A 15,243-nucleotide genomic window follows, 5' to 3' on the forward strand; every position below is an offset into this window, starting at 1 on the left:
TGGGAAAACGCAGGGCAAACAGGAAACAGTTTCACTTCACGGTGTGTGTGTGTGGTGTCTGGTGTGAAATAGGCTCCTAGTGTTTATTCACTGTTTGAATTCCCACAGAAACTCATGTGTAACTCGAGCTGTTTAGTTTTGTAGCACTGTCGCTCTGTGTTTACTTTCATGCAGTTAGCGCTCTCCTGAATTTAGAGTCAGTTCCACCTTAAGTAATGTAACTGTAACAGCAGAAATAAGCCAGTGTTACCCCCCTATGGAGCAGGAATAGAGCAACATCCTCATCTCGGTTGGTGCTTTTCAGCGTTTGGAGTCTCTCCGTTGTCTAAAAACCTCCAGATGGCGTTTCTCTGCCGCAGTTGAGATACACACACACACACACACACACACACACACACACACACACACACACACACAGAGAGAGAGAGAGAGAGAGAGAGGCCAGACCAAGTACATTGGTTTAAAATCACAAACATTAATTTTAAAGTGTTCATTTGTGTAACGTACTGTTGTAATTCAGCTGCTGTCACTGGAGCCGTGTGAAGAGTGAAGAGTTACAGATGGAGTCAGTGTCAGAGTCAGGAACGGAGCGCAGTGACACTGTGTTTATAGGTGTTTTCTGAGAACTGTGATTTTATTCTACATTATGTTTGAATACTTAGTTACAGTTACACAAAACTATTTAAAACCTATTTGTTCACCTAATAGATGTTTGTATTACTTCACTTGGGTGTGGCAGTTTTTCATGTACAATCAGTCCTCAGCACAGTGTTCTCTCAGTTTGTGTGTGTGTGTGTGTGAAGGTAGAACCGGTTCGTTTACTGCAAGATGTTTACTCAGCTCCAGCACAAAAGACTTCAGCTGCAGAACCGGTATTAATCACACACTGGGGACGTGCTACTACAACACAGCCAACATCTATAATTACCGCCTGCAAAACCTTGTATCTCCAGATCAGTGGTCCTCAGTAAGAGGACAAACACCTTCCTCACCCTGAGAGGGACTTAACAGGGCAGGGTTTTTAAATTAATTATAAAGCAAAGTGTTTGATTTCAGGAAAAGTTCTGTAAAAATTAAAATAAGCACAAACTGCATGAACCCAAGGACTGTGCAGTTATTTTTACTGTGGTGTGTGTGATCAGTGATGAACTAAACATAACTATAGAGAAAACTCTGTGTGTATTTGGAGTAATCTTACACTTGCCTTAAACAGAAAACTGAAGTGAATGTGTTTTGTAGTTTGTGGTGAAGTAGCTGTGAGTAAATTTTATTAACAGTATTCTTTGAGAAACCTGATTTAACGTTTCATAACTTTAAAAAAATATTTCATCTGTAAGTGACACTGTTATAATCTGGAGTTATTGTATGTTCACTAACTGAGCCTCCGTCCACTGGTGGCGCTGTTTCACTGCATACACTCAAACTCTGTTCTTAACCCAAAGAAGAGCTGAAGACAGCACAGTTGTATGTTAGCGTTAGCCTTATGCAACAAAGCTTTTCTAGCATTCTAGGAGTTTAAAGTACACAACTGACAAAAACTGTGAATTAATCTCTACTAAAAGTAAAGTAGTATGTAGCTATACTTCACTAGTCATATTCACACAGCACTCTCAAACAAACCTGGTGTCACAGTGAAAGAGCCGAGAAGTCAGACTGTAGCTGTAGGTGAGACAAGGCCGAGAAGTCAGACTGTAGCTGTAGGTGAGACAGGGCCGAGAAGTCAGACTGTAGCTGTAGGTGAGACAAGGCCGAGAAGTCAGACTGTAGCTGTAGGTGAGACAAGGCCGAGAAGTCAGACAGCAGCTGTAGGTGAGACAGGGCCGAGAAGTCAGACAGCAGCTGTAGGTGAGACAGGGCCGAGAAGTGAGACAGCAGCTGTAGGTGAGACAGGGCCGAGAAGTCAGACAGCAGCTGTAGGTGAGACAGGGCCAAGAAGTGAGACAGCAGCTGTAGGTGAGACAGGGCCGAGAAGTCAGACAGCAGCTGTAGGTGAGACAGGGCCGAGAAGTGAGACAGCAGCTGTAGGTGAGACAGGGCCGAGAAATCAGACAGCAGCTGTAGGTGAGACAGGGCCGAGAAGTGAGACAGCAGCTGTAGGTGAGACAGGGCCGAGAAGTCAGACAGCAGCTGTAGGTGAGACAGGGCCGAGAAATGAGACAGCAGCTGTAGGTGAGACAGGGCCGAGAAGTCAGACAGCAGCTGTAGGTGAGACAGGGCCAAGAAGTGAGACAGCAGCTGTAGGTGAGACAGGGCCGAGAAGTCAGACAGCAGCTGTAGGTGAGACAGGGCCGAGAAGTGAGACAGCAGCTGTAGGTGAGACAGGGCCGAGAAGTCAGACAGCAGCTGTAGGTGAGACAGGGCCGAGAAATGAGACAGCAGCTGTAGGTGAGACAGGGCTGAGAAATCAGACAGTAGCTGTAGGTGAGACAGGGCAGAGGAGTGAGACAGTAGCTGTAGGTGAGACAGGGCCAAGGAGTGAGACAGTAGCTGTAGGCGAGACAGGACTGAGAAATCAAACAGTAGCTATAGGAGAGACAGGGCCGAGAAGTGAGAGAGTAGCTGTAGGCGAGACAGGGCTGAGAAGTGAGACAGCTGCTATAGGTGAGACAGGGCCGAGAAGTGAGACAGCAGCTGTAGGTGAGAGCTGTTTGTGTAACTCTAGTGAGCACTAGCTGAAGCCTGTGTAGCGTTTGTATGACTCCCTCACTGAGCACACTACAGAAATCCACCTTTAAGGATAAAACACGCTGAATTTTGACAACATTGTGTAAGTGGAAGAATCTAATCGAATCTAAACTACCCTGAGTTGTAATGAGGGCACTGTGCTACTGTGGGATTATCCAGAGTCATGCCAGGCATGAGAGGCATTTCTGAGAATCTGTACCTATTAAAAAGACTGTCTTATCAGAATTAACACGAGATCACTGACATGGTCCAGTCTTTCGTTTGTAATAGTAACATCATTGGGTTGGTCTGATATCTGCAGTGTGACGTCAGTGTAGCGGTGGAACTGAGCCCCATGCGTACGGACTACTGTACACAGAGGCAGCATATAGAGGGTTAATAATAACATTACACTTACATTGATGATAGAACACTTAACTCTGTAACGTGTGATGTGTGCAGTGAGTGTGATGTTATTAGTAAATATATTAATGCTCTGTGTCAGAAGGAGTAAAGAACGCATGGTAGAGCCGTGAGCTGAAAGTCAAACCCGTTAAGTCCATCATTAACGTAATGACCGGAGACGATCGGCGCTGTCTGATGCTGTTCTGGTTTTTCTCGTGACACACTAATGACTCTGTCATTGACTTTACTGCTGTAATTACCCTGAGTGTGTGGAGTGGAGTTACTCTTGATGTAATTACACTGATACAAGTCTAAAGCCGGTTTGATGCTTTATAAATTAACACCTCCTTAAATAAACTGTACAGCGCAGGACTGCGGTCCTCAGACACTCAGAACTGTAAACATCAACAGCGGACACTGTGTAGTTTCGGTTCTCGGGACAGCAGCCCAAGTCTTCTTTTGGGCACTTACAGCTCAGTCATGGCACTGGTGAGGGTTGTGTGGGCCATTTAATGTGGAGCTGTGGCCGGGTCGGACAGTCAGACTCACCCTGAGTCCACGCTGTCATTTTGGGCCAAACGTGGGCCATAAGAGGACAGCAGATGTGCCGCATCTGGGTCAAAGGCTCTGTAACTGATACAGCTCTTTCACAAACTCAAGCATCGTGTCAGAGACCGTGCTCTGCTCACCGTGCTCTACTCACCATTTTGGGTTTCACCATTTTGTAGCAGTAGTCCCACAATGCACCACAAAATAGTGTACAACCCATGTACCATAGCAGATATCAGATTACCCATAATCCACTCCACTGTTTGATAAAAACCCATACGAGGCTGAGTCCAAAATCTTTCGGATCCATGGAAGGACGCTTAACGACGAGGGGTGGTTTCCTACCCTCCTCCAAAAGTTACATAATGCAGTTCCTGGAGTGCTAAGCCGCACATTGACTCAGGCAAAGAGAAAGAGTCTGATCTGACCTTGGACGAAGTAGTCTGATCCGAACGGAAATCGGGAGAGTCTGATCTGACCAGAGGCAGGGAGAGTCTGATCTGACCAGACGTAGGGAGAGTCTGATCTGACCAGGGACAGGGAGAGTCTGATACCATACGCAGAGCTCTGTGTATCCACACACACACACCTCCATCAACTACAGCAGCTTCATGAGAAACACACACGCACACCTCCAGAAATAAATATTTCTCACACACACACTAACATCTCTCACACACACACCCTGTAACCACAATCGCCTCTGAACTGCATCCCATTAAAAGAAATCGGCCGTCTGCCATCAACCACAAACTGCAAATATGCTGAGGGCTCCTGGGAAATTGGTGCTGAAACCAAAGCCCCAGTGGAAGTTCCTGAGAAATTTTAACCCTGTGGCCAACCGACTCCCCCCGGAGGAGAAGTGTGTGTTCATCAGTCTGTGGCTGTGTTCCAAATGTGCACTACACACTAACATACAGTGTATACTACCAGCGTATACTACGTACTAAGTATAATAGTGTCCAGAGACACTAGAGTCCAGAACACACCATTCATTCATTATCTGTAACCCTTATCCAATTCAGGGTCGCGGTGGGTCCAGAGCCTACCTGGAATCACTGGGTGCAAGGCAGGAACACACCCTGGAGGGGGCGCCAGTCCTTCACAGGGCAACACACACATTCACACATTTACTCACACACTCACACCTACGGACACTTTGGAGTCTCCAGTCCACCTACCAACGTGTGTTTTTGGAGCATGGAAGGAAACCGGAGCACCCGGAGGAAACCCACGCAGACACAGGGAGAACACACCACACTCCTCACAGACAGTCACCCGGAGGAAACCCACGCAGACACAGGGAGAACTCACCACACTCCTCACAGACAGTCACCCGGAGGAAACCCATGTAGACACAGGGAGAACTCACCACACTCCTCACAGACAGTCACCCGGAGGAAACCCACGCAGACACAGAGAGAACACACCACACTCCTCACAGACAGTCACCTGGAGGAAACCCACACAGACACAGAGAGAACAGACCACACTCCTCACAGACAGTCACCCGGAGGAAACCCACGCGGAGAACACACCACACTCCTCACAGACAGTCACCCGGAGGAAACCCACGCAGACACAGAGAGAACACATCACACTCCTCACAGACAGTCACCTGGAGGAAACCCACGCAGACACAGGGAGAACACACCACACTCCTCACAGACAGTCACCCGGAGGAAACCCACGCAGACACAGGGAGAACACACCACACTCCTCACAGACAGTCACCTGGAGGAAACCCACACAGACACAGAGAGAACAGACCACACTCCTCACAGACAGTCACCCGGAGGAAACCCACGCGGGGAACACACCACACTCCTCACAGACAGTCACCTGGAGGAAACCCACACAGACACAGGGAGAAAACACCACACTCCTCACAGACAGTCACCCGGAGGAAACCCACGCAGACACAGGGAGAACACACCACAAAATTAACATAATACACAGTTCCATAGGCTGAAACTTATATCTCTCCATCCACACTGTGTAGTCCACTGGGTCTAAGTGTGAACTGTGGGTTTTTAGTACCCTGAGCTTTGACACTAGTGACCACACTACACTCAAACACTAGTTAGAATTAGTATTACGTGTGCAATTGGGACACAGCTCAAAACTGTGGGTTGTCCCTTGCTTCAATATCAACTTCAAGGACTGACGGTTCACTGCCTGAAACAGACCCTTCCCCCTCAGCAGGGGGCGCTGTAACAGATCACCAGTGTTACTCCAGTCACAGTGGTTTAATCAGTGAATCGTCAGAGGGTGAAAATAGATGTTGTATAACGTCACTGTCCACAGCAGCTGTTTCTCACTGTGAATGACCAACAGAAACCAGAAGGACCCTGAATCTGTTTACACTGCCTCCCTCTGAAAGACAAAGCAGTTTGTTCCTCCTCCTGTGAAGGCCCTGTTTGGACAGTGGTGAAATGAAGTGGTGAGGAATGACTGCGGATCAGCCGGGAGGGCGAGGGTTAACGAGGACTGTCCTCGTTAAAGTGGTTGTGTAACGGAGAAATGAAAAGATAATTACAGAGCTCTGAATCTGGAGATGTTTATCTGGCACTCGATCAATAACCGCATCTCCATTCCAGCTCCACCTTAAAATCAGCTCCCACAGCACTGCACTTTCACACATTCCTCTCTCAACCACAACGTACACAGGTGTGTGTGTGTGTGTGTGTGTGTGTGTGTGAGTATGTGAGTGAGTGTTAGTGAGTGTATGAATGAATGAGTAAGTGTATGAGTGAGTGTATGTGTGAGTGTGTGTGTGTGTGAGAGTGAGTGTGTGTGTGAGTGAATGAGTGTGTGTGAGTGTATGAGTGAGTGTATGAGTGAGTGAGTGTGTGCGTGCGTGAGCGTATGTGTGAGTGTATGAGTGAGTGAGTGAGTGTGTGTGGGTGAGTGTATGAGTGAGTGAGTGTATGAATGACTGTATGTGAGTGAGTGAGTGAATGGGTTTGTATGAGTGAGTGTATATGTGAGTGAGTGTATGTGTGTGTGTGAGTGTATATGTGAGGGAGTGAGTGTGTGTATGTGTGAGTGAGTGTATGAATGAATGAGTGTGTGTGTGTGTATGAGTGAGTGAGTGTATGAATGAATGAGTGTGTGTGTGTATGAGTGAGTGAGTGTATGAGTGAGTGAGTGTATGTGTGAGTGAGTGAGTGTGTGTGAATGAGTGAGTGAGTGAGTGTATGTGTGTGAGTGTGTGAGTGAGTGTGAGTGTATGAGTGAGTGAGTGTATGTGTGTGAGTGAGTGAGTCTGTGTATGAGTGTGTGTATGAGTGAGTGAGTGTATGTGTGTGAGTGAGTGAGTGTATGTGTGTGAGTGAGTGTGTGAGTGAGTGAGTGAGTGTATGAGTGAGTGAGTGAGTGAGTGAGTGTATGTGTGTGAGTGAGTGAGTGTTTGTGTGAGTGAGTGAGTGTTTGTGTGAGTGTGTATGAGTGAGTGAGTGAGTGTGTGTATGTGTGAGTGAGTGAGTGAGTGTGTGTGTGTGAGTGCGTGTATGTATGTGTGAGTTAGTGAGTGTATGAGTGTGTGTGTGTGTGAGTGAGTGTATATGTGAGCGAGTGAGTATATGAATGAATGAGTGTGTGTGAGTGAGTGTATGTGTGAGTGAATGTATGTGTGTGTGTGAGTGTGTGTGTGGGTGAGTGTATAAGTGAGTGAGTGTATGAATGAATGAGTGTATGTGTGATTGAGTGAGTGTATGTGAGTGAGTGAGTGTATGTGTCAGTGTGTGAATGAGTGTGTGTGTGATTGAGTGAGTGTATGTAAGTGAGTGAGTGTATGTGTGTGTGAGTGAGTGAATATGTGAGTGAGTGCGTGAGTGTGTGTGTGTGTGAGTGAGTGTATGTGAGTGAGTGAGTGTATGAGTGAGTGAGTGTGTGTGGGTGAGTGTATGAGTGAGTGAGTGTATGAATGAATGAGTGTATGTGTGATTGAGTGAGTGTATGTAAGTGAGTGAGTGTATGTGTGTGTGAGTGAGTGAATATGTGAGTGAGTGCGTGAGTGTGTGTGTGAGTGAGTGTATGTGAGTGAGTGAGTGTATGAGTGAGTGTTTGTGTGTGTATGCGTGAGTGAGTGAGTCTGTGTATGAGTGTGTGTATGAGTGAGTGAGTGTATGTGTGAGTGAGTGAGTGTTTGTGTGTGTATGTGTGAGTCTGTGTATGAGTGAGTGAGTGAGTGTTTGAGTGTTTGTGTGTATATGTGTGAGTCTGTGTATGAGTGAGTGAGTGAGTGTATGTGTGTGAGTGAGTGAGTGAGTGAGTGTTTGTGTGTGTATGTGTGAGTGAGTGAGTGTATGTGAGTGAGTGAATGTGTGAATGAGTGAGTGTGAATGTGTGTGTGAGTGAGTGAATGTGTGAATGAGTGAGTGAATGTGTGAATGAGTGAGTGAATGTGTGAATGAGTGAGTGAATGTGTGTGTATGTGTGTGTGAGTCAGTGTATATGTGAGTGAGTGAGTGAGTGTATGTGTGTGTGAGTGTATGTATGAGTGAGTGAGTGTATGTGTGAGTGTGTGTGTGAGTGTATGAGTAAGTGAGTGAGTGTATGTGTGTGAGTTAGTGAGTGAGTGTATGTGAGTGAGTGAGTGTATGTGAGTGAGTGAGTATGTGAGTGAGTATATGTGAGTGAGTGAGTGAGTGTATGTGTGTGAGTGAGTGAGTGTTTGAATGAATGAGTGTATATGTGAGTGTGAGTGAGTGTGTGTGTGTGAGTGTATGAGTGAGTGAGTGAGTGAGTGAATGTGTGAGTGTATGAGTGAGTGAGTGAGAGTGAATGAGTGAGTGTATGTGTGTGTGAGTGAGTGTGTGTATGAGTGAGTGAGTGTATGAATGAATGAGTGTATGTGTGAGTGAGTGTGTGTATGAGTGAGTGAGTGAGTGTGTGTATGAGTGAGTGAATAAGTGTGTGAGTGAGTGAGTATGTGTATGAGTGTGTGTGTGAGTGAGTGAGTGAATGAGTGAGTGTATGTGTGTGAGTGAGTGTTTGTGTGTGTATGTGTGTGAGTGAGTGAGTGTATGTGAGTGAGTGAGTGTATGTGAGTGAGTGAGTGTATGAGTGAGTGTTTGTGTGTGTATGCGTGAGTGAGTGAGTCTGTGTATGAGTGTGTGTATGAGTGAGTGAGTGACTGTATGTGTGAGTGAGTGAGTGTTTGTGTGTATGTGTGAGTCTGTGTATGAGTGAGTGAGTGAGTGTTTGTGAGTGTTTGTGTATGTGTGAGTCTGTGTATGAGTGAGTGAGTGAGTGTATGTGTGTGAGTGTTTGTGTGTGTATGTGTGAGTCTGTGTATGAGTGAGTGAGTGTATGTGTGTGAGTGAGTGAGTGTATGTGTGAGTGAGTGAGTCTGTGTATGAGTGTGTGTATGAGTAAGTGAGTGAGTGTATGTGAGTGAGTGAGTGTGAGTGAGTGTATGTGTGTGAGTGAGTGAGTGAGTGAGTGTTTGTGTGTGTATGCGTGAGTGAGTCTGTGTATGAGTGTGTGTATGAGTGAGTGAGTGAGTGTATGTGTGAGTGAGTGTTTGGGTGTTTGTGTGTGTATGTGTGAGTCTGTGTATGAGTGAGTGAGTGAGTGAGTGTATGTGTGTGTGTGAGTGAGTGAGTGTTTGTGTGTGTGTGAGTGAGTGAGTGTTTGTGTGTGTGTGAGTGAGTGAGTGTTTGTGTGTGTGTGAGTGAGTGAGTGTATGTGTGTGTGAGTGAGTGTATGTGTGTGTGTGAGTGAGTGTATGTGTGTGTGTGAGTGAGTCTGTGTATGAGTGAGTGTGTCAGTGTATGTGTGTGAGTGAGTGAGTGAGTGAGTGAGTGAGTGTTTGTGTGTGTATGTGTGAGTCTGTGTATGAGTGAGTGAGTGTATGTGTGTGTGAGTGAGTGAGTGAGTGTTTGTCTGTGTATGTGTGAGTCTGTGTATGAGTGAGTGAGTGAGTGTATGTGTGTGTTTGAGTGAGTGAGTGTTTGTGTGTGTATGAGTGAGTGTGTGAATGTGTGTGTATGAGTGAGTGAGTGTATTTGTGTATGTGTGAGTCTGTGTATGAGTGAGTGAGTGAGTGTATGTGTGTGAGTGAGTGAGTGTTTGTGTGTGTATGTGTGAGTCTGTGTATGAGTGAGTGAGTGAGTGAGTGTTTGTGTGTGTGTGAGTGAGTGAGTGTATGTGTGTGTATGTGTGAGTCTGTGAGTGAGTGAGTGAGTGAGTGTATGTGTGAGTCTGTGTATGAGTGAGTGAGTGAGTGTATGTGTGTGAGTGAGTGTGTGTGAGTGAGTGAGTGTTTGTGTGTGTATGAGTGAGTGAGTGAGTGTATGTGTGTGAGTGAGTGAGTGTTTATGTGTGTGAGTCTGTGTATGAGTGAGTGAGTGAGTGTGTGTGAGTGAGTGAGTGTTTGTGTGTGTATGAGTGAGTGAGTGAGTGTATGTGTGTGAGTGAGTGAGTGAGTGTTTGTGTGTGTATGAGTGAGTGAGTGAGTGTGTGTGTGAGTGAGTGAGTGTTTGTGTGTGTATGAGTGAGTGAGTGAGTGTTTGTGTGTGTTTGAGTGAGTGAGTGTTTGTGTGTGTGTGAGTGAGTGAGTGTTTGTGTGTGTGTGAGTGAGTGAGTGTATGTGTGTGTATGTGTGAGTCTGTGAGTGAGTGAGTGTTTGTGAGTGTTTGTGTGTGTATGTGTGAGTCTGTGTATGAGTGAGTGAGTGAGTGTATGTGTGAGTGAGTGAGTGAGTGTATGTGTGTGTGTATGAGTGAGTGAGTGTATGTGTGTATGTGTGTGTATGTGTGAGTCTGTATGAGTGAGTGAGTGAGTGTATGTGTGAGTGAGTGAATGTGTGTGTGAGTGAGTGAGTGAGTGTTTGTGTGTGTATGAGTGAGTGTGTGAATGTGTGTGTATGAGTGAGTGAGTGTATGTGTGTGTATGTGTGAGTCTGTGTATGAGTGAGTGAGTGAGTGTATGTGTGAGTGAGTGTTTGTGAGTGTTTGTGTGTGTATGTGTGAGTCTGTGTATGAGTGAGTGAGTGAGTGTATGTGTGTGAGTGAGTGAGTGAGTGTTTGTGTGTGTATGAGTGAGTGAGTGTGTGTGTATGTGTGTGTGAGTCTGTGTATGAGTGAGTGAGTGAGTGTATGTGTGTGAGTGAGTGAGTGAGTGTATGTGTGTGTGTATGAGTGAGTGAGTGTATGTGTGTGTATGTGTGTGTATGTGTGAGTCTGTATGAGTGAGTGAGTGAGTGTATGTGTGAGTGAGTGAATGTGTGTGTGAGTGAGTGAGTGAGTGTTTGTGTGTGTATGAGTGAGTGTGTGAATGTGTGTGTATGAGTGAGTGAGTGTATTTGTGTATGTGTGAGTCTGTGTATGAGTGAGTGAGTGAGTGTATGTGTGTGAGTGAGTGAGTGTTTGTGTGTGTATGTGTGAGTCTGTGTATGAGTGAGTGAGTGAGTGAGTGTATGTGTGTGAGTGAGTGAGTGAGTGTATGTGTGTGTATGTGTGAGTGAGTGTATGAGTGAGTGAGTGAGTGAGTGTATGTGTGAGTGAGTGTATGTGTGAGTCTGTGTATGAGTGAGTGAGTGTATGTGTGTTAGTGAGTGTTTGTGTGTGTATGTGTGAGTCTGTGTATGAGTGAGTGAGTGAGTGAGTGTATTTGTGTATGTGTGAGTCTGTGTATGAGTGAGTGAGTGAGTGTATGTGTGTGAGTGAGTGAGTGTTTGTGTGTGTATGTGTGAGTCTGTGTATTAGTGAGTGAGTGAGTGTATGTGTGTGAGTGAGTGAGTGAGTGAGTGAGTGTGTGTATGAGTGAGTGAGTGAGTGAGTGTATGTGTGAGTGAGTGAATGTGTGTGTGAGTGAGTGAGTGAGTGTTTGTGTGTATGAGTGAGTGTGTGAATGTGTGTGTATGAGTGAGTGAGTGTATGTGTGTGTATGTGTGAGTCTGTGTATGAGTGAGTGAGTGAGTGTATGTGTGAGTGAGTGTTTGTGTGTGTATGTGTGAGTCTGTGTATGAGTGAGTGAGTGAGTGTATGTGTGTGAGTGAGTGAGTGAGTGTTTGTGTATGTGTGTGTGAGTCTGTGTATGAGTGAGTGAGTGAGTGTATGTGTAAGTGAGTGAGTGTTTGTGTGTGTATGTGTGAGTCTGTGTATGAGTGAGTGAGTGAGTGTGTGTGAGTGAGTGAGTGAGTGTATGTATGTGTGAGTCTGTGTATGAGTGAGTGAGTGAGTGTATGTGTGAGTGAGTGTATGTGTGAGTCTGTGTATGAGTGAGTGAGTGTATGTGTGTTAGTGAGTGTTTGTGTGTGTATGTGTGAGTCTGTGTATGAGTGAGTGAGTGAGTGAGTGTATTTGTGTATGTGTGAGTCTGTGTATGAGTGAGTGAGTGAGTGTATGTGTGTGAGTGAGTGAGTGTTTGTGTGTGTATGTGTGAGTCTGTGTATTAGTGAGTGAGTGAGTGAGTGAGTGTGTGAGTGTTTGTGTGTGTATGAGTGAGTGAGTGAGTGAGTGAGTGTGTGTGTGAGTGAGTGAGTGTTTGTGTGTGTGTGTGAGTGAGTGAGTGTATGTGTGTGAGTGAGTGTTTGTGTGTGTATGAGTGAGTGAGTGAGTGTTTGTGTGTGTATGAGTGAGTGAGTGAGTGTATGTGTGTGAGTGAGTGAGTGAGTGAGTGTTTGTGTGTGTGTGAGTGAGTGTATGTGTGTGAGTGAGTGAGTGAGTGAGTGTATGTGTGTGAGTGAGTGAGTCTGTGTATGAGTGAGTGAGTGAGTGTATGTGTGAGTGAGTGTATGTGTGAGTCTGTGTATGAGTGAGTGAGTGAGTGTATGTGTGTGAGTGTTTGTGTGTGTATGTGTGAGTCTGTGTATGAGTGAGTGAGTGAGTGTATGTGTGTGTATGTGTGAGTCTGTGTATGAGTGAGTGAGTGAGTGTATGTGTGTGAGTGAGTGAGTGTTTGTGTGTGTATGTGTGAGTCTGTGTATGAGTGAGTGAGTGAGTGTATGTGTGTGAGTGAGTGAGTGTTTGTGTGTGTATGAGTGAGTGAGTGTGTGTGTATGAGTGAGTGAGTGTTTGTGTATGAGTGAGTGTGTGTGTGTATGAGTGAGTGAGTGAGTGAGTGAGTGAGTGTTTGTGTGTATGAGTGAGTGTTTGTGTGTGTATGAGTGAGTGAGTGAGTGTTTGTGTGTGTATGAGTGAGTGACTGTTTGTGTATGAGTGAGTGTGTGTGTGTATGAGTGAGTGAGTGAGTGAGTGAGTGAGTGTTTGTGTGTGTATGAGTGAGTGAGTGTGTGTGTATGAGTGAGTGAGTGTTTGTGTATGAGTGAGTGAGTGAGTGAGTGTGTGAGTGAGTGAGTGTATGTGTGTGAGTGTGTGAGTGAGTGTTTGTGTGTGTATGTGTGTGAGTGAGTGAGTGTTTGTGTGTGTATGAGTGTGTATGTGTGAGTGAGTGAGTGATATTAGATGTGTCCTAATGTATAAAGTTGTAAATCCATGTTTAAACTCTCCTCTGTGTCTAAGACTGAGCTCTAAATCTCCACTCACTGCACTTTAATCTCAGTCATAGTTCAGTGTTGACTTTACCCTCACTGCACTTCACTGGAATGAGACACACCTCTTTATCCAGTCGTGTCTCTGGTTCATTTTATTTCATTTACAGGTCCATGTCCAGAGACGCTGGATGGTGAGTGTAGAATATAGCAGTAGCAGGTCTGGGTTTTTGGGGAAAAAACACACACACACACACACACACACACACACACACACACACACACACACACACACACACACACAGCTGTAGTACAATGTGCATCGCGCGTAGTAAAGAAAAGAGTGAGTAACAGTTAAATAAAAGAAGAACACAATGCGCTAATCATTTAAAACAGAACAGAGACAATATTTCAAAGTTCAAACTGAGACATGTTAGTTTTTTTATATTAGAATTTGATCTGTGAAAAATGTTCCAAAGAAGTTGTGTAACGCTACAAATAAAAAGTGTTTAACTGTGAAAGAGGAGAGTGACGTGACTGTGTTTAAAAAGAGAGTCTCAGAGAGTCAGAGTCTGTCAGAAGTAAAGATGTGGAGGGGGTCACTCTGTGAAACACTGTGTGAACAAACAGTGAAATAGTTCAAGAAGAAAGTTTCTCAACTTAAAATAGTAAAGAACCTGGGGGTTTGATCAGCTACATCCCATAATATCATTAAAAGACTCAGAGAGAATCCAGAGAAATCTCTATAAGAAAGAGACAAGGCCCAGACTGTGGTCTTCTAGCCCTCAGACCGCACTGAATTAAACACAGACAGGTTTCTGTAGGACATCACTGCACGGGCCAGAACCACTCCCCAAACCCACCGTCTGTGAACACAGTCCATCACCACCTCCACGAACACAAGCTAAACCTCACAGACGCAGAGAAGAACCCAGATATAAACAGGGTCCAGAAACGCCGCCTTCTCTGGGCCCCAGCTCATTTCAGACGCACTGAGGGGGAGTGGAGAAGTGTCCTGTGTCTGAAACAATCACAGTCTGAAACCCTGTGTGGAGTTAATCACGGACACTGCTCCTCCGCTGAAGAGGAGAGGGACCTGGGCTTGTTATAAACACAGTTCAGAAGCCAGCGTCTATGTAGGTGTACGACTGGTCTCCTCCGTTCCCAAACGCTCAGAGAGCTGTTAAAGAGAAACACCACTATGTCACTGCTGAGTGTTTTTCATACAACAGTCAGCTTTCTCAGGTTCAGCGTGTGTTTTTTCTGAAAGGCGGCTGCTCTGTCACACACTCGGTGCTGGGCTGGGTTTGTGTAAGTGACATGTTAATAAAGAACATTAGCCTTAAATCACCACATCGTCCTCTCCTCCGCTGACTCCTGACACACAGCACATACACACACACACACACCGCCGCGCCGAGGCACTAATGGAGGCTCTGACATGAAGCTTTAATGTTTGTTTAAAAACACACTCTTCATCTCTTTGAGTTGATGGACAGAAAGAAACGCCCAGAAATCTGCCTCAACCTGTTCCTGTCCTTCACCTCCCTCCCTCTCTCTCTCTCTCTCACTGCTTCCTTCCCTCCGGCTCTTTGATGTGGATTAAAGAAAACAAGGCTGAGTCAGAACAGCAGGACTCCACCCTCCCTCTCAGCTCACAAACACATCTCAGACCTGATGGACCCTGCGTTCTAACCACAGGTTCCACTTTAACTTTATCATTCTGCTGAAATCTAAACACTGCAGGCTTCGTCGTCTCCTGGGAAGACAAAGACCTGGGGGACTGGGGACCAGCTGGAAGCAGGAGGACTCCAGGCTCCAGTAACAGCCTTCTTTTAATCGTCCTTTAACTCAGACTGTCCTCCTCAGGCACCTCTTCCCCTGTGAAGCTCTTTGATTTGTCCCTGGGGTGTGAAGGGTATAAATGTCTCAGGCCCCGGACCAGGGCAGTGCTGCAGTGTGTGAGGGAGGAGTGTGTGTGAAAACTGAAGGAGTTTCTCATCAACACAGAGCTGCACTGTAAAGACACTCACGCAGAGCCGGGGGGCAGTCTCTGCAGGGGTTTACCTTTCCACACCATACACTTCACTGTGCTGAATAATACTGATCAGAGAGAGAGAGAGAGACAGAGAGACAGAGAGAGAGAGAGACAGGGAGAGAGAGAGATACAGAGAGAGAGAGAC

This window comes from Hoplias malabaricus, chromosome 6 (assembly GCF_029633855.1).
Source record: "Hoplias malabaricus isolate fHopMal1 chromosome 6, fHopMal1.hap1, whole genome shotgun sequence".
In the NCBI taxonomy this organism is placed as follows: Eukaryota; Metazoa; Chordata; class Actinopteri; order Characiformes; family Erythrinidae; genus Hoplias; species Hoplias malabaricus.